The sequence below is a fragment of the Neomonachus schauinslandi genome, chromosome 4, assembly GCF_002201575.2.
Source record: "Neomonachus schauinslandi chromosome 4, ASM220157v2, whole genome shotgun sequence".
Taxonomy (NCBI): domain Eukaryota; kingdom Metazoa; phylum Chordata; class Mammalia; order Carnivora; family Phocidae; genus Neomonachus; species Neomonachus schauinslandi.
In genome coordinates this window covers 96,491,865-96,518,150 of record NC_058406.1, presented here as the reverse complement: position 1 = coordinate 96,518,150, position 26,286 = coordinate 96,491,865, and the positions used below count along the sequence as shown (strand labels likewise).

The 26,286-nt window shown below is 48.3% G+C and overlaps 2 long non-coding RNA genes across 2 annotated transcripts; both read right to left on the bottom strand.

Moving 5' to 3' along the window:
* Positions 1 to 11,584: 11,584 nt before the first annotated feature.
* Positions 11,585 to 19,613, bottom strand: LOC110580371. The gene is made up of 3 exons (XR_002480334.1): positions 19,583 to 19,613; positions 16,221 to 16,457; positions 11,585 to 12,139 (listed from the first exon to the last, which is right to left on the bottom strand). It is a non-coding gene; the product is annotated as an uncharacterized LOC110580371 (long non-coding RNA).
* Positions 19,614 to 19,743: 130 nt separating this feature from the next.
* Positions 19,744 to 25,920, bottom strand: LOC110580372. The gene is made up of 3 exons (XR_002480335.1): positions 25,898 to 25,920; positions 21,299 to 21,391; positions 19,744 to 19,761 (listed from the first exon to the last, which is right to left on the bottom strand). It is a non-coding gene; the product is annotated as an uncharacterized LOC110580372 (long non-coding RNA).
* Between the last annotated feature and the right edge of the window lie 366 nt (positions 25,921 to 26,286).

Below are 26,286 nucleotides of genomic sequence, written 5' to 3'. Positions count from 1 at the left end.
AACCAATGGCAGAAGCCATACTGAGAAGCAAGATGGGTGGTTGAAGAACCAAGCCCTCTTCTCTCTTTTGGCAAGATCAACCAGGACATGTCTGTCTGCTCAGACCCGCTCTGTACACTGCCCTGGAAATCTGCCTAGAACAGGCCGTGAGCGTGCGGAACTTTCTAAACGGGTGAGGGAGTACTTACTTCACTGGTGAGGGAGCCCACGGTCGGAAGACAGCTGAACACCTGGCCCTGCGCCCCCAACAACCAGTAAGAAACGAGGGCCGTTGCGCATGCGCCTCACTTCCTGCAAGTCCGTCTCCGCGCTGCGCGTGCCCGGTGAAAATTGGTCCCTGAGGGGCAGGTGGGTAGAGCCTTGGGTTTTGAACCACAGTGAGTGACTGCAGCAAAGACACACCCTGCGCAGTGAGAGGCTCAGAGTAACCCTCGTGTGGATAAAAACCTGACTCTGGGTCTTCAAAAAGGATATACAAAACCTCTATGGAGAAAATTACCGTTTACTGAAAGACAAAAAAGAAGCCCCAAGTAAATCCAATACAAGTCCATGAATTTCGATTATTATAAAATTTCCAAATCTCCCCAAACTATTAATTGATCATGATGAAGAGAAAAAAAGGGAACTTGAGTTACCAGATATCAATGCTTGAAATGAAGTAACTAAGATTTCAAAAGCATTGGGTAGACTAGTGCTTCTTAAACTTTTCTGCTCAGGAATCTCCTGGGGATCTTGTTTATCGCAGGTCTTTTTTTTTTTTTTTTTTTAAGATTTTATTTATTTATTTGAGACAGAGAGAATGAGAGAGACAGAGAGCACATGAGAGAGGGGAGGGTCAGAGGGAGAAGCAGCCTCCCTGCCGAGCAGGGAGCCCGATGCGGGACTCGATCCAGGGACTCCAGGATCATGACCTGAGCCGAAGGCAGTCTCTTAACCAACTGAGCCACCCAGGCGCGCTATCGCAGGTCTTAATTGAGAAAGTATGGGATGCAGCTTGAGATTCTGCATGCTGAACAAGGTACCCGGTGATGCTGATGCTGCTGGTCCGAGGACTACACTTTGAGAAGCAAGGGAGTAAATAATTGAAAGAATAGAGAGCCCAGAAACAAACCCATGCATTTATGAAAGCTTGCTATACAGTAAAGATGGCATAGCAGATTAGTAGGAAAAGTGAACAATTTAATAAACTGGGCTGACCCCTGGTCCTTACAAGAGGGACATAGGAATGTCAAAATGAGGGAGAGATTTGAAAATTGTATGTGGTTACTTTGAAGATTGAGGAAGGGGCCACAGCCAAGAAATGGGTTCTAGAAGACAGAAAAGACAAGGAAATGGATTTCTCCCCTAGAGCCTGAAGAAGGAATACAGCCCTGCCTACACATTGATTTTAGCCAAGTGAAAGCCATATCTGACCTTCTGACCTTATAAGATAATAAATTTGTTGTGTTCAGCCACTAAGATTGTGGTAATTCGTTTTAGGAGCATTAGGAGACAAATGCATAATATTAACAAAGGGCACCATAAAACAAAGTGAAAAGATAAGCCACAGATTAGGAGATTTTTACAAAGCATACAGCATGCAGGATTAGGATACAAGAATATAAGGTGAACAACAAGTCAATAAAATAGGACAAGTGACCCACTAGGAAAACAAGCAAAAGATATGTATAGAATTCACAGAGGAGAATACCTCAGTGGCCAAGAGTAATAAGATGCACAACCTCACTAATAATTCTGGAAATGAAAACTGGAAAAATTAGATACCGTTGTACACCCATAAAAATTTTTAACATTTTGATAATGCCAAGTGTTGATGAGAATGTGGAACAATGGGAACTTTCATAAAAATACTGACAGGTGTGAATATTTTTGCAATGACTTTGGAGACAACAATTTGGCAATACTTAGTAAACTTGAAGGCACTTGTACTCTGACTCAATAATTGCACCTGTAGGTATTTCATTAGAGACATTAGCACACATGAGTACTTGGAGAAACTTACAATACTATTCATTAAGGCATTTTGGTAATAATAAACAATTGGAAACGATCTAAATATCCTTCAATGGGCAAATGGGTAGATTATGGTATATTGCCACAATGGAATACTACACAGCAATTAAATTGAATGAATCAGCATTTCCTCTCTTACCTAACTATATACATAATTATGCCTTAGGCTGTTTTTCTATGTCTAGTGTCTTCCCCATTTCTGTACAGACTGGAAGACCTTTGAAAATCTGTCCATGTCTTTACCTTAATTAAAAATTCTGCAGTGGGTTTTTTAAAAAGTTTTATTGGGGTATAATTGATATACCATAAACAGCAGATATTTAAATTGTACAATGTGTTAAGTTTTGACACACATATAAACATCACCATGATCAATGTAGAGAACATATCCATCATCCCCAAGTGTTTTCTTGTGTCCTTTTGTAGTCTCTCTGCCACCTCCCTCCATCTCTCCCATCCCCAAGCACCCATTGATCTGCTTTCTGTCACTATAGATCTGTTAGCATTTTCTAGAGTTTTATTAAACAGAACCATCCGGTATATATTCTTTTTTTGTCTTCTTTCATTCAGTATAATTATTTTAAGATTCATCCATGTTGCTGTGTAGTGCATTCCTTTTGATTGCTGAGTAGGATTCCATTGTATGGATACACTATGTTTATCCATTCGCCTCTTGGACATCTGGGTTGTTTCCAATTTTTGACTATTACAAATAAAGCTGCTATGAACATTGTGTACAAGTCTTTACGTGGACATCTGGTTTCTTTTCTCTTAGGTAAATTCATAGAAATGGAATGGCGGGATTAAATGGTAGACATATGTTTAACTTTTTAAGAAACTGCCATAGTGGTTGTACCATTTTACATTCCCATAGCAGGCTTCAATGAGTTTTAAGAATAAGATCTGGGGCACTCATTAGGCATTGGAAAAGGGCCTTTGCAGATGTAATTAACTTAAGGATCTCGAGATGAGATCATCCTGGATTTAGAGTGGGGCCCAAGTCTCATGATGATGTACTTAGAAGAGAAATGTAGACGGAGCTAGTGACCGAGACGGAGAAGACAGAGGCGGAGTGGAGTTATGCTGCCCAAGATAAGGAATGCCTGGAGCTCCCAGAACCTGGACCCTACGTGCCCTTGCCCTCCCCACTGTACTCCTACCCGTCCGTGTGCCTCACCTGCCCTCTCACTTGTCCTCTGTCTTCTCACCTGTGTTCTGTCCTTTTACCACCTCCCCAAAGTATGTAGCTCTTTTGCAGGGTTCAGGAAGGGCGAGACTGTTGGAGTGTAGTTGACCTCTATTCAATTCACGGGAATGACGTTATGGCCCCAGCTGGAACGTAAGCTCTCCAAGGGGGCAGGGAACAAACATGTTAAACATTTAAACTCCTAACACTTGCAAGGCACGTCTATCTACTCTAGCCTCTCGAAGCCTCACGAGAACCTTATGAGTAGATATTTTTATCTCTATTTCACGGCACACTAAGCTCAAAGAGCTTGTCACTTGCCCAGTGTCTCACAGGAGGGATTCACACAGAGCTCCAGCTGGCCCCCAACTCCCAGGTTTCTGTGCCATGGCCCTGGGTAAGCAACCGCACCAGACCCTCCATGTACTTCCTAGCTCATTTCCTCTGAGATGCTAAGTGCTGGATAAATGTTTGCATGATGCTGAAAGTAGTTTATCCTCAGCCAGCATGTCCATTAAATAGTCTTTGTATTCTTTTCTCCATTAGAGCTTCATCTCCCTGAAGCTTAAAATAGGATTGGAAATTTGCTGTGTTTGACCTATTTTCACCCATTAGCATAATTTATCAGACTAGAGAACTGAGAAGCTCCTGGATAAAGATGAAGGAGCCCAGGAATCTCAGGATGGAAAGGCAGAGGGAACCACGAGGGCCATGGGGCCCAGGAGCACTGGGGGAGAAGAAGGAGGAAGGCTAACAATGGCCCAGAATTCAAGGCAAGAGAAAACAAACTTTCACGGTGGAGTGAAGCAAGCCCCTGGACTCAGACCCCAGCCCTGCCGCCCACGGTCTGGGAACCTGGGGGATCACCTGCACCTCTGCTTCTTCCTCCGAAAGCTCTCAGAGGTTGCCAGCCTCACCAGTGTGATGACACTAATTCTAATGGGATGCTATGTGTGAATGCTGCTTGTAAAGAACCAAAAGAGTGAGGTATTTACAGTGTTCCGTGTGACATGACCTCTTCTTCCTTGCTTTGGATTCAAGCTCTCAGTCTGAGAGATGGGATGTTATGAAATTGCTCTAAGTGCTTTGAGGCAGGGACCATCTTTACATTCCCCTATCCCCTAGGACCTAGAATGGTGCCTTGCACAGCGCAGGTGCTCAGAGACATCTGCTCGGATGAATGATGAATGAATGAGTTGAGCTCATAACTGCTCAGGCCATGGCCCTTTACAACGATTACTGTCATGCTCCCTGACCTCCTCTTGAGGGTCCTCAAGTGCTAGCCTGTCTAGCGACAGTCACTGGGGTATTATGGTAATAGGTGAGAGGAGCTAGTAGGAATGGGGCAAGCATGGTAAGCAGAGTCCAGTTCGGACTCAGGAGGAAGAGGCCGCTGAATCATCTGTTTGCTGGCCACCAAAGAGCCGGGGTTGGTGTGGGGACAGCCAAGTGCAAGAGTGCAACTAGGGAAGGAGGCAGTGATCTGAGGATAAACAGGAGGCAGGCGTCGTACAATGAGATAAGAGCAAAAGCAACAAAGAGAAAAAATAATAGATAAATAATAATAAAGATCAAATGACCTTTATAAAACACCTAATACATGCACACATACCCAAATTGTACTTATAGTTACTCTAGTTGGTGATATACACAGAGTGAGATTGTGTTTGGTGTTGGGGGCTTCAAATAAAATGTTTTCCACATACATGTCTGTGCATGTGTGCGTGTGCGCACATGTGTGTTCCTTCTCCAGATCCCAGCAAATATTGTGCTATGTTTCCATCCGTAGGTGGTACTATACTTCCTGTTCATTTCCAGCTGCAACTCTTGATGACTTTTGGCAGGAAAAGCACCGCTCCTGGTCAAGATGAGAGGGAGGGTGATTTGGTACCATCAAAAGAAAAATTGAGATGGATTCTTACAATGGGTTGAATAAGAGCCCCCCAAAAGATCTATCTATGTCCTAAACCCTAGAACTTGGGAGTGTTACCTAACTTGGAAAAAGGATTTTTGCAGGTTTAATTATCTTAAAAATTTTGACATGAGATCATCCTGGATTGTTCAGTGGGCCCTAAATCAGATGACCAATGTCCTTGTAATGGAAAGGCAGAGAGAAATGTGAGACAGACAGAGAAGGAGAAGACACCAAGAGGAGAAGGTGACTTGAAGACAGAGGCAGAGATAGGTTTGATGTGACTACAAGCCAAGGAATGCCAAGGATTATCCACAGGCCCTAGGAGCTAGGAGAGAGGCATGGAAGGGATTCTGTCCCAGGGCCTCGGAAAGAAGTGTGGCCCTGCTAACACTGTGTTTTCAGACTTCTGCCTCCAGACTGTGAGAGAATACATTTCTACTGTTCTAAGTCATCTAGTTTGGGGTAATTTGTTATAGCGGGCTTATGAAATGAATAGAATTCTGAGCTCCTATCTTGTCACAAATGTTCCCTGTGAAAGTTAAAGACACCCAAACCCTCAATCCAAATTCCAGTAATGTGAAATCCCCATGGAAGCCCTAGCGAGCTTCCCTGGGCTCAACAGTCTCTCGGAGGACTTTCCAGGGGGTCCCTAGGCTCTTTGACTCCTTCATCAGAGCTTTGCCCCTTTCACTGCATTGTGGGTCCTGTACGGCCTTCCCCAGAAATGTACTCAGCTGAGCCCCACACCCCAGCTTTTAAGGACGTTTAGCACTATTTCTCATCTATCCAAGTTCAAAGGCTCTAGGGCTTAGGAGAGTCATAAGATTAGCCTGCAATCTTCCCAGGGAGAGTATGTTGATTCTGGTTCTGGCAGTGTAAGGCCGTCTTGATAACACCATGCTTACACCAGGGAGTGTCATCACTGTGAAGGACTAGGGAACTGTGTGCTGAGGGGTTAGATCTAGTTTGTATTTCTGATAAGAACTGCCTGGAAAAAAGGTGAATGGGATGCCCTTGTGTTCTAATTTCCTCCAGTCTCCCTTTAAAAGCTCCCCTACCCCGAAGCATTCAGGACCTCTCTGCAGGTCTGATCTTCCCTCTGCAGGGCCCAATTCTGCTACCCCTCTCACCGCTTCCACAAAATGAACCTGACTCATGTCTGTTGGCCTAGGCCTTTCTCCAATGCTAAGGGACAATATCATTAATGCATTAATTAGGTCAGCTCAGGAGTTTGACAAATTTCTCATGATGGAGACCAGATGGAGAAAGGTGGGTTGGATAGTGTACCTGTGGGCGGATTCATAGTTGGCTGACGGCTCTTACCCAGAAAAAAAAAAAATCCTTGGCCTTCTGAAGGGAGGTTTATTTGCACTTGGCCCAATCCTAGTCGACATTTTTAATTTTTTTTAAGATTATTTATTTATTTATTTGACAGAGAGAGAGAGAGAGAGACACAGCAAGAGAGGGAACACAAGCAGGGGGAGTGGGAGAGGGAGAAGCAGGCTTCCCGCCGAGCAGGGAGCCCGATGCGGGGCTCGATCCCAGGACCCCGGGACCATGACCCGAGCCGAAGGCAGACGCTTAACGACTGAGCCACCCAGGCGCCCCTCTAGTCAACATTTTAACCAAGGATTTGAATAAAGTCAAAGAGGCAAGCTTATCTAATTTGCAAATGACCCAACCCTAAGCAATGCAGAACACATTTGTTCACATATTCATTGTTTTTAAAAAATATATGGAATGATGGATCACAATGAATAAATCAGAATCCATGTAACTTCTTTTAGTTGGTTTCAAAAAATAATCCACAAAAGTAAAAGATAGGTTAAAGCACTTCTTCAGAGAGAAGATTTAGTGGTTCTAGTTTATTTTAAGCTCAATATGAGTCAACAGTCTGAGAAGAAGTTTTTAAAAGGACATAAATTTAGGTTGCATTTCTAGAATGTGCAGGTCCAGATCCAGGGTGGTGATCGTTCTGGTATGCTCTGCACCAGTCAGAACCTGGCTGCATTTATGAATGTGGTTCCAGATATCATGGTCAAAGAGAGACATGGCTCATTGGTGGGCACCCAGTGAGACAAGTCAGGGTGGTGAGGAGTTTAATAGGCTTGTCACCTGAGCAAAGCTGCTCTTTAGTCCAGAGAAGAAAAGACTCGGGGACATATGTTACCTGTTTTCGCATATCTGAGGAGCCATCCACTTAGGCGGGGTGGGAGTATAGGTTGTTGGGGGCAGGTTGACATCCTATGCAGCTTCAGAGAGTGAAAAAGAGACAAAGGAAAGCCTGAAAGGACCAGAATTCATTTTATTTCTAAAAATCAGAGGTGTTACAGGTGCACCTGGGTGGCTCAGTTGGTTAAGCATCCTGATTCTTGGTTTCGGGTCAGGTCATGATCTCGTGGTTGTGGGATCAAGCTCCACAACAGGCTCTGTGCTCAATGTGGAGTCTGCTTCAGATTCTCTCTCCCTCTCCCTCTCATTCACACACTCTCTCTCAGATAAATAAAATCTTAAAAAAAAAAAAAGAATCAGAGGTGTACAGCAGTAGGGTGGTCTCCCTTGTGAGGAGGTGACACTCCCATACTTGGAAGCATTTAAGCAAAACTATCATTGCAGTGATCACCAGGGCGGGCCAGACTGGAATTACTGGCTGATTGGGATCCTCTTCCACCTTCATCAGTAAGGGTATGCCCCCTTAGAAGCCACATGGTTGGTCAAAAAGGATGGCTCTTCCAGAGGCAAGGTGGCCACTCTTGGTTAGAGTCTTGAGTGGCATTGTCGTTGGTTACAATCTCTAAATAAGCTTTCAAAGTCCCTTTGAAAGAATCTCTTGAATAATGTATTACTTGTATATAGTATTTTATTAGGATTATTTTTATTTCAGGTGGAAAATAGCCAACTCAAATAAGCTATTATAGGGAAAAAAGGGAATTTTTTTCATATAACCAACAATTTGTTCATGTGATTCTGGAGGACAGACGTGGAGCTGGTCTCGGAAACAATGGGTCAGAACCTCCCTCTCCACCTCTGAACTCCGCTTCCCCCGTTCAGAACCCAGGGCTGTGATGAATTCCACGCAGCCTTTATTCCAGCTGGTAACCCAGTAAATGAAGAGGTACAAACTCTTCCTAGGGAAGAGTTCTGATTGGCTTGGCCTGGGTCATGTGTTCACCCCTTGGACCAATCACTGTGGCAAAAAAAAAAAAAATCCCTGGGGCCTATGATTGGCCAGACCTGGGGCACTTCCTCATTCTTTTGGCTCAGGCTTAGGGATGGTGGTCAGCAGCTAGAATCGCAGGTTAGATAATGGTAGGAAGTCGCCAGGCAGATAAAACAACAGCCGTCCATACTGGGCCTAAGAGTTTACAGAGCGCTTTTTTTTTTTTTTTTTAAGATTTATTTATTTATTTGAGAGAGAGAGAGGGAGTGCACATGCGCGAGTGAGCGCACAAGCGGGAGGGGCAGAGGGAGAAGGAGAGAGAATTGCAAGCCGACTCCGTGCTGAGGGCGAGCCTGACTGGGAGCTTGATCCCACCACCCAAGCGGAAACCAAGAGTCCCACGCCCAACCAACCACGCCCAACCACCCAGGCACGCCCAGAGCACTTTTGCACACATGATTTCATTTGATTCTCATTATCACCCTGTGAGGAATGTGGAGCACATATATAATTGTTCTTCACCGTATGATGCCATTTCACCTTACAGAGGCTGTGGGTCACATGATAGACAAAAATACTTTGAATTTCTTAAACAACATTGTCACAAGGATAGATTCATCGAATGTCCTTTATTGTCATCTGGTACTGTCCTTGCACATTGCCAGGTGAAGCTATTTCAAGAACTCCTGATAGTAGAAAAGTCCCTTTTGAGTTTTCTGATAGCAGGTCCCTGGGGAGCAGCTTAATACCATACGAAAAGTGGATCGGTAGCAAGGCTGTCACTGAACTCCCTGGGGACCCACCATCAGACGCATGGGTCCTCCCTCTCTTCCCCCAAACTCTTTCCTGGCTCTTTCTCTATCAGCAAAATCAGACACCATTAGGAAAGTTAGACAGGTGTTATTTCATGGCAATTGGCACCAGGCCATTTACTTATTCATGCATTCGTTTTTATTTATTCTTTTGTTTATCCACGCATCCATTCATTCACACACCCAAAAACCGTACAGAGCACCTGTACGCCGATTAGTGGTTAGGCAAAGCAACTTTAACAAAGAGATCCCCACATAGAAGAGCTTAAGAAAAATAGTAGTTTACTTGTCTCTCATGTAAGCATCTGGAATGAGTCTAGGTGGTGGGGGGGCTTTGCTAGGGACTCAGGTTCCTTCCATCTTGTGGCTCTGCCATCCCGAGGGTATAGTTCTTGTTCTATATTGTGGGAAGGGAAAAGCACAAAAGGGACAAGCTACTCTGTTGTTCGGAATGTGAAGTGGAAACTCACCTCGCTTCTGCTCTTATCTACTTGACAGAAACCGCACAGGGCCATGCCCCGCTGCAAAGGAATCAGGAAATGTAGCTCTAGTTAGGCAGCCACATACTCAGCCAAGACTTACTCCCAAGAAGAAGAGGAGAATGGGTAGTTGGGACAATAGTCTGCCACCACCTGCTCTCTCTACGGTGCACCAGGGAGGGTGGAATGGCTCGAGCCTCGCTCTCAGGGTACTCGTAAACTAGCGGGAAAGAAATGCCTTGTTCCCTAGCAGTGACCCAAGGCGATGCGGAAGAAGGGTCAGGGGAGGGGGGCAGGGAGCATAGAAAGTTCCCAGGAGGAGGGATGACTTGAACTTGAGATGCTTAGAACGGGCTCCTGAAGGAGGTGGCATTTGAGCTGGATGGCCTGGGCTTGAAAGATGGCTATGAACCTGAACATGAAAATGGGTGAGGACAGCAGGCAGAACAAAGAGCAGTTAACAACTGTTAAGTGAAGGGTAGATTCTCACGTGAATGAGGGATTCTTCAGCTACCTCTTCTGGATAGTTCTACACACGTACCCACCCATTCGCCATTTCTGTACCCACCAGCATTAGCACCTGCGAGCTCCCAATGTCCTCCTTGGTCCTGCAAGACACAATGCCACCCAGATGTCCAGGATATTTTTCCAAGTGTGGCTAGGGCCTAAGGAGATAGGCCAGGCTGTGAGTCAAAGCCGGGAGACCCGGAGTCTAATAACTTAGTAATTGCAACATTTTCAGAGCTTTGCAGTTTACAGAGCATGCCAAATATAGAATTTTCTTTCATTCTCATCTTAACTCCGACGGGTGGCTAATAAGTAAGACATCAATGATGAACATGCTTTCAAAAATCGGCAGTGCTACAGAATGGAAAACATCATTATGGAAACACCGAAATCTTATTATTTCAAACTCCATTGATTCGGAATTTGCGGTAATTTGCTCAAGGGTCCAGGCTGAAAAACTCTCTTTATGTTCGCTATAGCTAAAAGGATTTGCTAAGCCAATTCAGAGTGTGGCCGAGATGACTGGGAGACATTTACGGCCTCCGGAGGACAGCCGTTTTCGGTAATGGCTGTAGCACTGTTGCGAGAATCCTGCGCTTCAATTAAGTTCGCACAGTGCTCTTGTCATTAAAAAAGGTCTGGCGGGACTTCTACAAGGCAATAAAACTTTGTTGGCCATTTGTTTGAGCTTCTGAATATGCTAAAGAGGACGAACATCATGAAGCAAATTAGTTCGGGGCCTCACAGAGAGAATTTCAGTGTTTAAGAAAAGGCAGGGCCATCATTTGGCCAGGATGTGGAAGACCAGATTCTGGCACTCGTCTGCAGTGTGGATGAATTTTGGCAGCAAAAGCTCTTCCTTTTCCTTTCCCTTAAAATCTCCATAAAAGCTCCAATCGAGCAGAGGCCCGCAGAGCAATTCTGGCTGAAGTGAGTGTGTGTCCTCTCCATTTCCCGCTGCTTCCCCGATGAATTCTCAAAGCCCCTTTGACCAGGTGCCGAAGAACTCAAAACCTTGGCGATGTGTAAAATCTCTCTGAGGCCTGTGTCTATCCGCGGACGGAAAGTCACGGTCAATAGCATGCTGTAGGTCTATGCCGAGGGCCCACTGGCACAGAGGAAGATACCGCGGCTTTAGAGAGTTTCAGACACGGGTCCACGGCCACACTAACAGCACGTGGGGGAGCTGAGACTCACGCCCGTCCCACAGGTACAAAGAACACGCTTTTATAATCATCGTCCTTACAGACCACACCTTGGTACCAACATCCCCCTCTCTGGTTGGTTGGACACGACTTAGTGGCCTTATGGTCTACATTTGTAATTAACTTATGTCCTAAAAATCTCCGAAGATGAGGACCCCTTTTCCAACCATATCCTTTGAAGCCTCAATAGGCGAGCATGGCGATGTGGCCACATCCCCGGGGGCCTGGAGCTGGGTGTTGAAGTGGCCGAGAGCCGAGGAACTCAGTAAGTGGAAAACGAAGCATATAAATAAATATACATGGTATTTCAAAGTGGATGTATTTTTGCTGGAGGCGTGGAGGGGGGGTCCAGAAATAGACACTGGGGATGGATGGAGGGCAGATTGAGCCGTTTTTGGAGCTTACGTTTGGTTATTCTATCTGAGGGTCATTCATTCGTCAGACATTGATGGAGCCTCATTCCATGCCAGGCACCGGGCTAAGTGCTGGGGATACAGAAAAAAGATGAGGCCCCTGCCCCTCAAGGGAAATGACTTGTGAAAAAAATAGCACTCAGAAAACAAGAGTCCCAAGAGCATGGGTAATGAGCAGTCAGAACGGAGGGGGCCGTGGGTGACCAGCACGCACTGCAGGGCTCTGTGGGGCCCATCCATCAAGTGTCACCACAGTGACAAATGGGGAGTGATCCCTCTTGCTTGAAGGGTAGGAGGCAAATCAGGCTTCATCAATAAGACGTTAATGAATCTTCATGAGGACGCCACAGTGGTCTTACAGACAGAGAAGACTTGGCCGAGGCATAGGGGCCCTTGGGAGAGGTCACCAGGCTCCCTCTGCAGCCTCAGGCTCCCTGGGCTGTTGGCTCCTGCAGCAAGTATTTAGAGAACAGGTCATGATTGATTAGAGGATTCAGAGGCTGTTTTCTCACCTCAGATACCCTCTCACTTTTGCAGAGGGAGGCTGCCTTCAATTCGTGCTCAAACTCCTTCTGGCTGAAACATCTAGTATTCTGTCTACTGGCAGCACCCCCCCACTCCCACCCACCTGGGGCCCTGCATTCTCGTTCCGTGGTTCCCTGGGCCCGTGTCGGGAGAGAAGCGGATGCACAGGGAAAATAGGAACTGCTTGGCTCCCAGAGGGTGGGATGTGGGCAGTGGGTGATGGGTCTGAGGGGAGAAGACTGTCTAAGCACACAGGGATCTGCACTCCCCGGGTCTGGAATGGAGCAAAAGCCTGGCACAGGCTCCACCACGGCATAAACTCTTTTCAAAACCCAACAGGTCACTGTCTTGCCTCCTTAGAACTTCTCTGCCTTGAGCTTCAAGAAACAGGATCTCACTCCGTTCAAGTATGAGCCTTATTTCCGTGGGTGGGCTTGGCTATACGGACAACCGGGCTCTGGTGGGAGCTCGGGGACCGGGGTTCCAGCCAGACCACAAGAGGCGCAAGAGCGAGAACCATAGGGCCAGGACAGTAATAGCCTACTTTCTGCCCACGTCCTGGCCGCAGGGGCTTCTCCCTTCCAGGCCCTTATGGAGACTGCCTACCCACCGCCCCCCCGCCCCCATGCTGGTGCTGGGACACCTGTCACCGTACACCGCCCCGCAGCATCTACGCATCAGGACCCCTGCCGCCTCATGGCCCTGCTTCCCAGCCTACTCTCCGCATTTGTTTCAGTTTCTCTTTCTGTCCCCCAACCCCCCACCCCTCTCCTTATAACCTCCAGTTCAAATTCCTGCTTTGCGAGAGCTTTCTTGCAACAGTACCTGCCCACGGCTGGTTCAGGTCGTCACAGACAGATGGCCACAGTGACATGGTACTGCAGTGGCTTCTGATGAAGGAATGTCCCTTAGGAGAGGGCTCTGGGCTGGTTGCATACCCCTGGGTCCCCCCACCCTGCTGCGCCTCACCTCTCTGAGAAGGGAGCTCTAGGCATTGATGGCATTAGGAGGCCGGGCCTGCCCAGTCAGGGCTCTGTTTTCAGGACACAGACTCTGAACAGGGGGGTCTTGAAGGTTATCTAGCCTAAAGTCCCTGTAGGCTGAGATTCCTGGTACCACAGCCTGGCCAGGGCAATGTCCAGCCTCTTTTATTTTATTTTATTTTATTTTATTTTATTTCGAGGGGTGGGGAGGGGCAGAGGGAGAGCGAGAGAGGGAATCTTAAGCAGGCTCCATACCCAGTACAGAGCCTGACATGAGGCTCGATCTCACAACCGTGAGATCGTGACCTGAGCCCAAACCAAGAGTCAACCGCTTAACTGACTGTGCCACCCAGGCGCCCCGATGTCCAGCCTTTTTAAAAACACCCCCTGTGACAAGGCACACACACAGCCTAAAGTGGCTCACTGTGACTGTGAATAAGATTCTTCCCCTGAGCTCGAATCTGCCGTGGCCTGCGTTCTGCCAAGGACAGATTCTTGGGCCCCGCTCTATCATTCCAAGCCTTCGCGCGTTTCATCCCTGTTACATGTTATGGTCTCTTGCATAATAGAAGACAGTTTTCTTAACATTTTCCCTTCAAGGACTAAGTTCCCTCCAGTGCAGACCGGCATTCCTCATGTGACGGACTGCGTTATCTGAGCACACACTATCACTCTCCCTGGAATGTGGCCCGTTTGCTGGTGTCCCTTTGGAGGTGTGGCCCAGAAGAGAAGCAGTCGTCCGAATGAGCCTGACAAGCACAGCTAGGTGTGGCCAGGCCTGCTCCCACTCCCAGTTTCTGATCCAAGTCCCCTTATGCCTTATGCCAACCGGGGGTTCCGTGGTCCCCACGGCTCCTGCTGGGGAGCCCACTGTCGTCAACCGTACTGCTGGTTTAGGATGTGCATATTGTTAAAGCGGCAGCAGCCAAAGACCGCCAGGGACAAGCTGCGTCTGATACGCACACAGTCAGATTATTGGTTTGTTCCCCTCTAGAGGAGCAGTGGCCAAGAGGGAGGAGGGGAGACTCCTCCAGAAGGTTTGTGTGCCCGCGGGATTCCGAGAGGACCACAGGGGAACGGGGATCTGTGGCGGATGGGTTGCTTTCTGAGGTGGGATCCGGGGAAGTGGCGGGATGGGGTGCTGTCACGAGGCGAGGGCGGCCTGGGAGTTGGGGACCCTCGGTACCGGATGGGTTAGGGAGGCCGCTCTGGGGCACCACTGGGGAAAAAAAGCAGCGGTCACTCATTTTTACAGCCACTGTGTGGCCTTGGGAGAAACAAGGTCTCCTGTTAACTTTGCAGCTGCTTGTAACAGTGTCCCTCCAGCCTGATTAGCTGTACGAATCCTCTTTTCTTTTTCAGTCTGAGCTGACTTCACCCTTGCAATCCCAGATGGTTGTTTATTCTTTCAGTGTCTCTGTGGATTCAAGGGGCCTTGGGCAGCAGCATATTCCCACGTTCCATCACGTGTTTACAAGGTGGCTACAGACAAGATGCCCATGTGAATCACGCAGGCCCCGTGACGGTCCCTGCACTGACCCTCTTTCTACTCTTCCCACCGTCACTCTGATTCAGACCCCCACCTGGACTGTGCCCACGATCTCCAAGTGCCTCCGGACTGCTCGGGGGCCCCAGATCAGTTCATCCAACTGTCTGCCAAAATGGCCCACTGGGGCACCCAACAGGCTCCTGAGATGCAACACGCCCCGACTCAACTGTCTCGTCTCCACCACCGGCCTCGGTCACTTGCCCCTGCCTTCTAGTTGCTATTGGGTACATTGTACGTCCAACCGCCAACTCATTCGGACCAAACAACCAGGCGTCCCCCCTGCCCCAAGAGGCCTCCCTCCCCCATAGGCCCAACTGGTTTCAAGCACCTGCCAGTTCTTCCTGCTAAATATCTTTCAAGTCTGCTTCTCCTTTCCCTTTTGTGGGTCCTCTGATCCTTTGCTTGGATTAGAGCAAAAGCCTCCTTATCCATCTGCCCACTCCAGTCCCTTCTTCCTCTACCCCGCGAATGCCCTGCTGCCAGAGGGAGACTTTTAAAATGCAAATCTGATCCTCTCCCTCCCTCCATAACATCCTTTAATAGCATCTCATAACCTAGTGTGAAATCTGAAATATCTTACACCGCACGTAAGGCTTTGCATCCAACAGGCCCTGTTTTCTAACACAGCTTCCCTTGCACTGGGGGCTCCAGCCACAGAGAGCCACCGGCAGCTCCCCGGACTGGCTGCCCTGTGTCCTAGCTGACCTTTGGACGGGCCGTTTCCACTGGCTGGGATGTCAGGAATATTAGCGGCAAGAACACAGTTCCGTGGCCATTTATGGATCGCGTCCCCTAGCTCAGGCCCCCTGCTAATGAATTCACATGTGGCATTGTCACAATTCTGTAAACTGTGATGTCCATGATACACGTGAAGAAAGTGCAGCATAAGAGAGGTGAAGAGTCTAACCCGAGGTCACACAGCAGATAAGCGACAGGGCCAGGATAGGGAGCCAGGTTTCTGATGGGACAGATTCTACTGCATCTTCTCCTGGGTATACAACAAATCCTAGTCATGTTCTAAAACCCAATGGCTGTATCCGTTTATCCTTCCCTGGCCTCTCCTTTGCAAGTAATTAATTCCCTCCTCCCTGCCACTGGGTCTTGTACATAACTGTGGTCTAGCAATCACCTCCCTGCTGCACCAGCACATACAACCCTCCCCATCTAAGCAGTCACACACTATCCCCGGGCCTATCCACAACCCAGGCCGTGGCCCACTGAACCTGGAACGGACACCTAACCCCCAAGGCTGGTCCACAGGCTTGTAATATAGCTGTGATGCCTATATTTAGATGTCTACATCAAGAGTTCTGGAAGGCCGTGTCAGCCACGGACATGCTCCACTCAGCTCTCTTTCCAAAGAACCTGCTGAGGGAAATGTAGTTGACTGATAGCCTCCAGCTGCTTCCTCTTGGATCCCACCATGGCATTGACATTTCTCCCAGCCCACCTTCAACCAACAAGCACACTGACCGTGCTGGAGCCGGTCCCTTCCTGCTCCGGGTGGGACTCCTCCAACGGGCAGCCTTGGCTCGGGAGGCTACCTGTTGGCCTGGTGGAGACTTTCCACCACCTGCCCTGTGGTCTGTCACTCTTCCTTCCGCTCTCTTTTCAGACTTGTGCTTCTTCCTCCTTTATCTTCCATAGGCATGTCCCCCAGTACATTTCTTGCACGTCATATTCTGTTTTGGTGTCTGCATCTTGGAGGACCTAAAATGACATGGAAGGAAGGAAGAAACCATCTGCATGCACGTGACATACAACAAGTGCCTAATCAATGTTTACTGAATAAAGGAAGAAATGAGCCACCTCCCTGACTGTTGCTATTCCCACCCCCCGCCCCAGTCCATTTCTTTACCACTTCCAGATCAATCTTCCTAGAATGTGACATTGTGCATGGCACCTCCTTTCCTCCCCACAGGCAAAGTAATAGTGGATACAAGAAAATATATAATGTTTTCATTTTTGTAAATGTGGTATCGCCTCATAGGGATATTAATGATATGGGATGCACATTCTCTGATTACATTATGAGTTTTTAAAACAAACAAAAGTTCAAAATGACAGGATGACTTTTGATCGTTGGGTGATGTAAATGGGTTGGGAAGTAGTTTCAGAAAATGAAAATTCTACTGGAGAGGAAGTTCCTCCCACCCCAATATGATTCCTTGGCGACTTAGATGCGCCAGGCTTGGGGGTCTGCTTTCTCCCCCAGAAGAACTCAGAACCCTCGCCTGCCCCTTGAGGCACCTGTTTTCCCCATCATTAATCTTTAAATCAGGATTCAGTGTCTTCCATAGATGCCCACTTCCTGTGGCAGGGAAGGGCTGCCATCATGTTCAGCTCCAAGGGCACACTGTTGTCATCACGAGTTCTGCAGACGGCAGCCCCTCAATGGCCGCCTGGGCAATGCACAGCCCTGTGTGGATTCTCCCTCCCCAGGGCAGCATTCAGGAAAATTTCCTTCTCCCCCAGACTCTACAGCTTGAAACCACCCCAAAACTATTCCTATGTGATCAGATGCTTGCTGCCTTCCCTGGCAAATTTCCTTGAAAAAGACTATTCATGTAGTGTTTTGGCACGATAGTCCCAAGGAAGGGTTATAATAAGCATCATCTTGAAGACTTAAATACAGTCTCTGGTTCTGCAAATACCATAATGACAGACTTGCATTCTTAGTCCTAGGAAATTTTGTGGGCACCAGAGCTCAGAAATGTCCTAGGCATGTAAGCAAGCCTTATTCTTATTTGTGTCTGGGATCCAAGGAGAAAATAAGGGGTTCCCAGAAGCCGTTCACACAACACTCTCATGGAGGCAGAGGGAGGATCTCTACCACTGCATGTCTGTGACGAGAAGGTGAGCAGAATGCATCTGCGCGGGTCGCTTCGTGCCCCTGGGCTATGGGACTGTGGGAGTGTGGCATCGGGGCCGTGGTTCAGATGGAAGCAGAGGAGAGGCCTGGACCGATGGAACCAAGCCTCCTGGCACATACTGCCTGTGGTCAGAGATGCTCGTGGTTACTGCTGGAACTGGAGACATAATGGCTCAAAGGACGTCAGAGGGTTACTGAGGGGTTAGCGTGCTAGCACCCCCGAGCAGTGGGCACCAGGCTTCCCTGTGCGCGCCACCCTTGGCCATCCTCTCTTCTCCCTCTTTCTCTCTCAGGGGCTCCCATGGGCTTATCTCGCCGTTCCCGAGGCCTCACGAGATCAACTCCAATACCTGTTTCAAATCCGCATGGACCTTTATTTCACAGAGTATATGTTTGATTGAGGAAGTCAAGTAAAAACACAAGTTTTTTAAAGCCTTGTATTTATGATAGAAAAGACGGAAGGGCCTAGTTAAAGGATTTCTGGTCAGTCTTCTTGTAAATCCCACCCAGTTTCTAAAGCCAGCATTTTCATTCACTGAGCTCCTAAGACCTGGATAAAATGGCATTTTCCTAAGGAAGCTCTAGGATCCTTGTGAGCTGCTTTACCTTGCAGGATTTTTGCAGGGAGGGCCACAAAGCGGGTGGCCTGTGACTCGGGCTGTTGGGGGAACTCTCCGAGCTCTAGTGCTGGCCTAATATTGTCCTGGACAGTGGGGTGGGGTGGGATGAGGCGGGCTGGAGTCAGTCCGCCAGGATTTTTACTGTCAAGGGTGGAACGTCCACAGCTCTCCCGGAGCACCCGTTTCCCTGCAGGGCAGCCAGGCTGCTGTGGCCTGACCTGGGCTTCCAGGCGTCACCAGAGGCGTGGCTTGGGAGGGATGAGGCAGAGAAATCCCTCCCCTGAGCAAATTCTCCACGAGTGGCACCTGTGCAATCATTTTTTGCAAGGTGATAGGGTGGCACAATGGTTGCTCAGAGTAGGATGAAAATTCCTTACTGGAAGCAGGGGGAAACTGAAGGTCAGTTTGATCTGTTAGTCACTGACATCTTAGTCGTTGTATTAGTCTCATCTAGCTGCTATAACAAAATACCACAGACTGGGTATTCTCAGTTCTGGAGGCTAGAAGTCCAAGATCAAGGGGTTGGCCAGTTCGGTTCCTGGTAAGATCTCTCTTCCTACCTTGCAGGTGGGGCTACCTTTTTGCTGTATCCTCACAAGGCAGAGAGAGACAGAGACAGAGACAGAGAGACAGAGAGGACTCAAGCTCTCTGGTGTCTTTTCTTATAAGGACACTGATCCTAACAGATCAGGGATCAACCCATATGACCTCACTGAACATTAGCTACCTCCTTATGGGCCCTATCTCCAAACTACATTGGGTACTAGGGCTTCAACATAAGAATTTTGAGGAACACGGGATATCTGGGTGGCTCAGATGGTTAAGCATCTGCCTTCAGCTCAGGTCATGATCTCAGTATCCTGGGATCAAGTCCCACATTGGGCTCCCTGCTCAGAGGGGAGCCTGCTTCTCCCTCTCCCTCTGCCTGCCGCTCCCCCTGCTTGTGTTCTCTCTCTCTGACAAATAAATAAATAAAATCTTAAAAAAAAAAAAAAAGGGAATTTTGAGGAACACAATTCAGGCCATAGCAGTGGTCAAACCATGAGATACTCAGGGAATATGGTGCCCTTTGAGGTGTTTGCTGCCCTCACGCTCTGGCGTACCCATGCTTCAGACTTCTTTCTACATCTTTGAACCCAGCTGTGCAGAGGGCAGGGTGGTGGCCCCTGAGGCCCGGTGCAGGACTGCAGGCCGGCAAAACTGCCTGGATAACAGTCTGTCTGGTAAGCCCACCAGCACTTTGCCAACACCCACTTGTCTCTGTTCCCCATCTCCACCATTGATCAGGCCCTGGGAGCGCCTACGAGAAGGGTAAAAGGCAGCAGAGAGGTGACAAGCCTCACCTGTTACTTAGCAGAAGCAGGAACCCCCCTGGGGACACAACACAGACGCCTCCCAGAGTCTGCTGGGGCAGGCTTCCTCACATGCTTCCGAGGTTAAACCGCTGAAACTGTGGGGTCCTTTGCATGCCTGGCCCGTGACGTGGAGAAAGCTCATCCTCTGTGGAGGCCAGGTTAATCTGCTAAATCAAAACAGGAGTGAATAAAAAACCCTCGCGGTTTGCCTAACATGGCAAAGAGCTCAAATGATGGTCTCAGAAAAGTCTCCGGTCCCTGTTATGCTTCCCTCTCCACGCTGGAAAGTGCTGCAGTCCCCAGCCCTGCTCCCCCCGGGCTGCACTCCCACCCCGTGGCTGCTATCCTCTCTCCTCCTGCCCGTGTTTCCTAGCGGTGAAGGGCAAGGCCCTTCCAAAGCTCCGGGGACGTTCTTCCATTGTCAGAGCATCCAGCCCTGCCACTCAGGCTGCCCCCACTCAAGAGTTTATTCTTCTATCGATGAGTCACTGCTCCCATCTTGTCCCTGTGCTTCCTGCCAGCAGATAAGGCAAGGAAAGGGAAAAGAGGGGCACCTGGCTAGCTCATTAGCACCCTGTGGGCCTGGGTGGGCTCCAGCCAGAGGAGTCGACGGGGGATGGACCAAGGGATCAGTCCTGCTGCCCTGGACAGGGGCAAAAACCCTGCCTCCATAGGAGGGGAAGGTCACATGCCTGGGCTGTCTCCCAGGTAGGGGGCAAGGGCATGCTCTAACAGAGCATGGGATTTGGGCTCCAACGGGTCTGGTTTGGAAGTCTGGATGTACCACCTCCAGCATCCTGGGCACGCGACCCAGCCTCTGTGCGCCTTAATTTCCTCATCTGTAGGACAGGGGCCCCAATGTCCTTGATGGGATTAGCATGAAGGCTAAAGGGTATGACCCCTGCAAAGCACCTAGAGCGGTGCCCCACATACAACAGGAGCTGGGCCCGCATTAGGGTTCCCCTTGTGCAATCATCCCATGCCAGGACGCTGTCCTCGGAAAGGTTCCGCCCAGCGTCCGGCCGTCTCACAAAGACGGGCTGCCGCGGGCACCGAGAGAACCCCTCTTGCTGGGAAACAGGAGCAGCTGGTGATCGGGGAACAAATGAGCCCATGCACCCTGGACCAAGGGGGCCCCGTGCGTGCTCTTTCATGTGATCTCAACACTGTGTTTGGCAATGATCTATTAGCTCATTCTCACATCTCAGGCTCGTGGCAAGAATTTGAATCCCCCCTTAAAGGCCATTCTTATCATCATTCAGCTTCAGAGTCAGAGTCAGTATTCAGTATTTATTATGTTCGGGGCTGTCTTCCAGACACTATATATTTACTTCAGTCTAGAAAGCTGTAGGCTGGGAGGGGCTGTAGGAGATGTCCATCACGTCCCAAAGGGCAAGCAGGGCTCGGGGAGCAAAGTCCTTGTCCACACGAGCTCAGCATCAGAGTTTAGGAAGGGATTGGTGACATTGGATCAAGGGGATTTTTAGGTTAAGCGAAAGGAAATGCTATCCTGTTTCCAGCAAGTAATAAACCCACAGAATTCATTATCCAACTGGGAGTTGGGTGTGAGCATAAAAGTACATTGAAAGGAGTTTTAGGTAAATTCATAGTTGGTTGACTGCGTAGTGTGCCTTGACCCTCTGAACTTGCCACCAGGAAGGACGGCCCGCATTTTGCAAGGTCTAAAGGAGGAGAACTCTGTACCCTTGGTCCTTGGATTCTGGCCCACACAGCAATTCCTATGTCCATGGCTTTGCCCTCGATTTCTCAGATTTGTGATTTTTCAATGCCGTTCATCTGAATTGGGAGAGAAAGGAGGGAGCATTCCTGGAGAAAGTGGGGTAAGAATCTTCCAGGCAGAATACTGGACAGCAAAATTTTTTTCCCTGCTTAAAATTCCAAAGGCCTCCACCCTTTTAAGACTGCAGCAATTTCATAAAAGCATAGAACATTTGCATTGGAAGGGTGTTGCTGGACCATTCCACTCACTGCAGTTTCTGCCCTGAACAGTTTTGTGCAATAGCAATTAGATTCAGAAATAGAAACAGTGACAGTGCTAGAAATGCAGTTGCTGAGCTGTGTATCTTTGATGCAAAAAAGTCTATGTACCTAACAACTGAATGTTTGCTCATTTATACAACAAATTTTCTGAGCACCGATTCTGAGCCATGGGCTTTGGATACAAGGATGAATAAGACACAACATCTGCCTCCTGAGAGTTTAGTAGCGGTGAAAACAAACAGCTCCAGTATTGCGGGTGTGATGGGGAGCAGGGAGAACGCGGGGTCCATCTGCACCTGCAGGAGTCAGGATATAATGGACAGCCAGGAATTCCCTGGTGGAAATGAGAAGGGGCAGAGAGGGTTTTCTGCAGACCAGGGAGTGTGGAACAGCTGGAGAAGTGCTAAAATTCACTCGGGCTGCCCGAGGCAAAGGGGCGGGAGGCGAGTCTGGAGAGAAGACAAGACAAGATGACATGGAGGACGGTGGTCCAAGCTAAGGCACGGAGTGCCAATTGTGGAAGGGAAGCTGGAAAGAGGTATGACCGGGGAGTGACGTGGGTGTGGGCAAGACTCTAAACACACATGGGTCAGGTGACTATTACAATATCCAGGAGAACATGACTGGGGACTACAGCGAAGTCCTGAGGTTATTCGAAAGGCAAAACAAATAGCCCTTGGCTGCCAGAGGAACAAGGTGAAGGGAGAAAAGAAACCTCCCGGTTTCTTTGAGTGGATGGACGTACCATTCACTGAATGGTAACTGGGTGCTATAGGAAGAACGTCACGTTGAAAATAATGAAGTTTTTAATAGGTTACTCTTGACTTTTGTATGAGGCAGCACGAGACAGCCATCAGGCTGTGTATATCAAGATTCAAGTTGTGGAGAAAGGTGGGGTTTGGAGACCCTAGGCCTCACAGACATCAGCAGATGGAGGAGAAGGCTTGCCGAGGGAGAACCCAAACAGGACCAGAGGAGCATGCTGACGGTGCCACCCCACAGAAGGGTGCGGCAGAGGAAATGAAGCCCACCAAGGAGAGCAAGCAAAGAGGTGGGAGGAGACAGGCTTACCGAAAAACAAAGGAGGCTGATTTTTGAGGAAAAGGACAGTGTCGCATATGCAAAGGCCAAGGAATAAAAGGACTCAAAAGAAGCCAGTAATGGGGCGCCTGGGTGGCTCAGTCAGTTAAGCGTACTGCTCTTGATTTCAGCTCAGGTCATGATCCCAGGGTCGTGGGGATCAAGCCCGCATCCCGCTCCGCGCTCAGTGGGGAGTCTGCTTGAGGATTCTCTCTCTTCCCCTCCCTGAGCCCCTCCCCCTGCTAGCTCTCTAAAATAAATAAATCTTGAAGAAGAAGAAGGAGGAGGAGGAGGAGGAATAGAAAGAGAGGAAGCCAGTAACTCTGGCTCCAGGGTAATTTTGCTGCCCAGGCGAAAGATTCTTTGGGGAGATGTAGGGAGAAGCCAGAAGGTCAAGCAGTGGATGAAAGCAGGGAGTGGTGACAGCAGGTAGCTGATCCCATCCAGAAATGCGGCCAGGAAGGGAAGAAGAGAGCTCGGAGGGTGCGCCGAGGAGGCAAGGTCAACAGAGCAGACTTAAACATTGTGACTTGCGCAGGAGAAGTGGATCGTCCGGGACATCTAAGAGCACACCTGCTGGGGCAGCAGGCGGAGGGAGCTCAGAGCTCCGCTCAGGCGTCACATGCTCCATTTCCCCTCCCAGTTCTGTCCCATGTCTGCAGCCCGACTGCATTCCCTCGGACCTCTCACATCGAGTTTTCACACACTGCTCTACGGTACGGTCACTTCCGTGTATATCTTCTGTAATTCATTTTGCATCTCTTCCAGGGCAGGAACGCTATCTGAAACATTCCTGTTGTAATTCATGGTGCTTTTTTTTTTTTTTTTAAGGGAACTGAGTTTTATAGCATTTTTTTAAAAATTGAAGTACAACTTACATACAGTAAAGAACACAAAGAGGGTACAGTTTGATGAATGTTTACATTATGTATACATCCATGAATCTGCTACTCCAACTATATAGAATATTTCCAGCTCACTAGAAGGCTCTCTCATGGCCCACCCAGGTGGGGTCTCACCTCAAAGTAACCTCCATTCTGACCTCTACGATTGTATACCTTTGCCTGCTCTTGGTCTTATAAATAGGATCAGATGGTGTGCGTTCTTTTGCATCGAGTTTCTTTCTCTCAACAGTATGTCTTTTGTTGTGGGCAATGGTTTGTAAGTTCTTGTTTATTGCTGTGAAGTATTTATTCCACTGCGTAAATATATTCCGAACACCATGGTGTTCCTATCTGTTGATGGATACTAGTTGAGATACGAGTTTACTACAGTTGGGGGCCATTGGAAATACTGCCGGTAGCCATGAATAGTCCTGTATGCGCACAGTGGGGGTCGCAGCGCTCATTCTGCTGGGTAGGTGCCCAGACTGGTATGGCAGGGTCACAGGGGAGACATTTGTTCACCCTTAGTGGATGCTGCCAAGTGTTCATGCCAACTTAGATCCCCTCTCGCAATGTGTGAGGGCTCCGGCTCTCTAGTATTTTTAAATAAAATACGATTCTATGAGGAATGCACAAAACACTGGGAAAAAAAAAACAATTGTTTTCAAAAACCCTCAACATTTCAGAAGGATCTATTGATACGTTAACTACCACCATGTAAGTAACGCATCCCTCAATCCGCTGAAACTGCCCTTATAGAACCCCTCGTTGGCCTGGTTTGGGTTAAGGTAAATTTTGGGATACAAAATAAGTGAACTTCTTTATAAATAATTTTTATCACATGCAAAATCATCACTCATTTAAAAAGGACTTCTCGCCTTACATTCAGAGTCATGAGATGTTATTCTAATACTCAATTGTGGATCTGATTTTCCCTGGGAGCTGGCAGAACCGCCTTAGCCTAACCACATGGTATATGAATCTTGGATGGCACAGGAGGCAGCCTTAATTCAATTAGGCATTCGTGTGCACTCTATAAATACACACTGAGCAGCTACTCTATGTCAGGCACTGGACTAGGCACTGGGGTATCCAGGCCCCCCCCCCCCTCCCCCCCGGGGGTAAAAAATGACCCAATCCCAAACTTCATTGAAAGTTTTTCTACAAGGCGGGGCAGGTGCCAACTTAGGTGGAACTTTAGCAAAAGAAACTGCCATTTCATCCAATCGCTTGTTTTCTGTCTGGACGGAGAAGGCACATCAACTGAGGGCAGATTCTGTTCTCAAGCCACTTGAGTATCCTTTCAATGTAAGTCTCTCAGACACCCATTACCTAGAAGGGACAGGAGGGACAAAAACCTCTGGTTTGGACAAAGCCTGGCCTTTTATAAATCCCCCCCAGGAAGAAATTGGGCCAAATTGCTTAAAGTCAAGCAACCTCTTAGAACCTAGAAGTCCTAGACGTTGTTGACACGTTTCTAATCTTCCAGTTGTTGAGATGGTTCCAGATGGTGTTAGCTGGCAGGAAAGGGTCCAAAGATGCCCCAGAGAAACTCATTAAATCCAATGCTAGGGACTAGATGGTTGACACAGGAATGCTGATTCAGGCACAGTAAGTAACTGAGGAGAGAAGCCTCTCCCTCTGGACCCACCAGGCTTGCACAAAGAACCTACTTTGGGGGCGCCTGGGTGGCTCAGTTGGTTAAGCGACTGCCTTCGGCTCAGGTCATGATCCTGGAGTCCCTGGATCGAGTCCCGCATCGGGCTCCCTGCTCGGCAGGGAGCCTGCTTCTGCCTCTGACCCTCCCCCCTCTCATGTGCTCTCTCTCTCTCATTCTCTCTGTCTCAAATAAATAAATAAAATCTTTAAAAAAAAAAAAAGAACCTACTTTGGGAACAGGGGCTGAATATGTGCATGTGACCTTGGAATCCAAGCATAGAGCATCTTTAGCTGAATATAACTCAGGAGAGAGTGGGATGTGAACATCTAAAAGCTGAGTTCCTATTCACACTTCGAGCTGCTGAGGACTTTCATACCAATTGTAGGCTTAGCAGATATCGTTGGTTATTATAGCACTCTTTGCATCCCATATTCCCTGCAGATCCCTTTACTATTCTTGGACATACAGGCTTCTGTGGTCTTCCTGCAGGAAGGGAAATTGCCAGGGAAAATGGACTGCTCTGTGTATCCCACCTCTAAGTTCATCTCGGCCAACTTGAGCTAGCCCTTAGGAGTGGGTCACTGCAGAGGAGGGCTCCTGTGGGGGGAGACAAGCTCATCTAGCTAGAAAGCAAAGAGCAGAGAACAGCACATGGTGAAGAATATGGGCCAAGCTTACCTGAGCATTCTGTCCATGAGTTGAAAAAAAGATAGAGTGAATCTGGGCATCTCCCAACACGCCTGTCTCTTGACTGGGGCTGTACCCGTCTGGGCTGCTGGCCTCTGTGTTTTTCACCATCCTCCTGGAAATCCCCTTTACTTCCCTCCAGTGTTGAAACTTCTGTGCCTGTTACATCTTTCCCTTTCTTGGGAAAGGCTGCCTGGGAAATACATTCTTGAGACTTTGCGTGTCTGAAAATGTCTTTGTTCTATCTTTGTTTTTTTTTTTTTGGTAATTTGGCTGGGTATGGAACTCTAGGTTAGAGAGCATTTCCTTTCAGAATTTGGAATACGTTGTTCATTTTCTTTTTGTTTCCAGGGATGCTATTGAGAAGTCTGAAACCATTC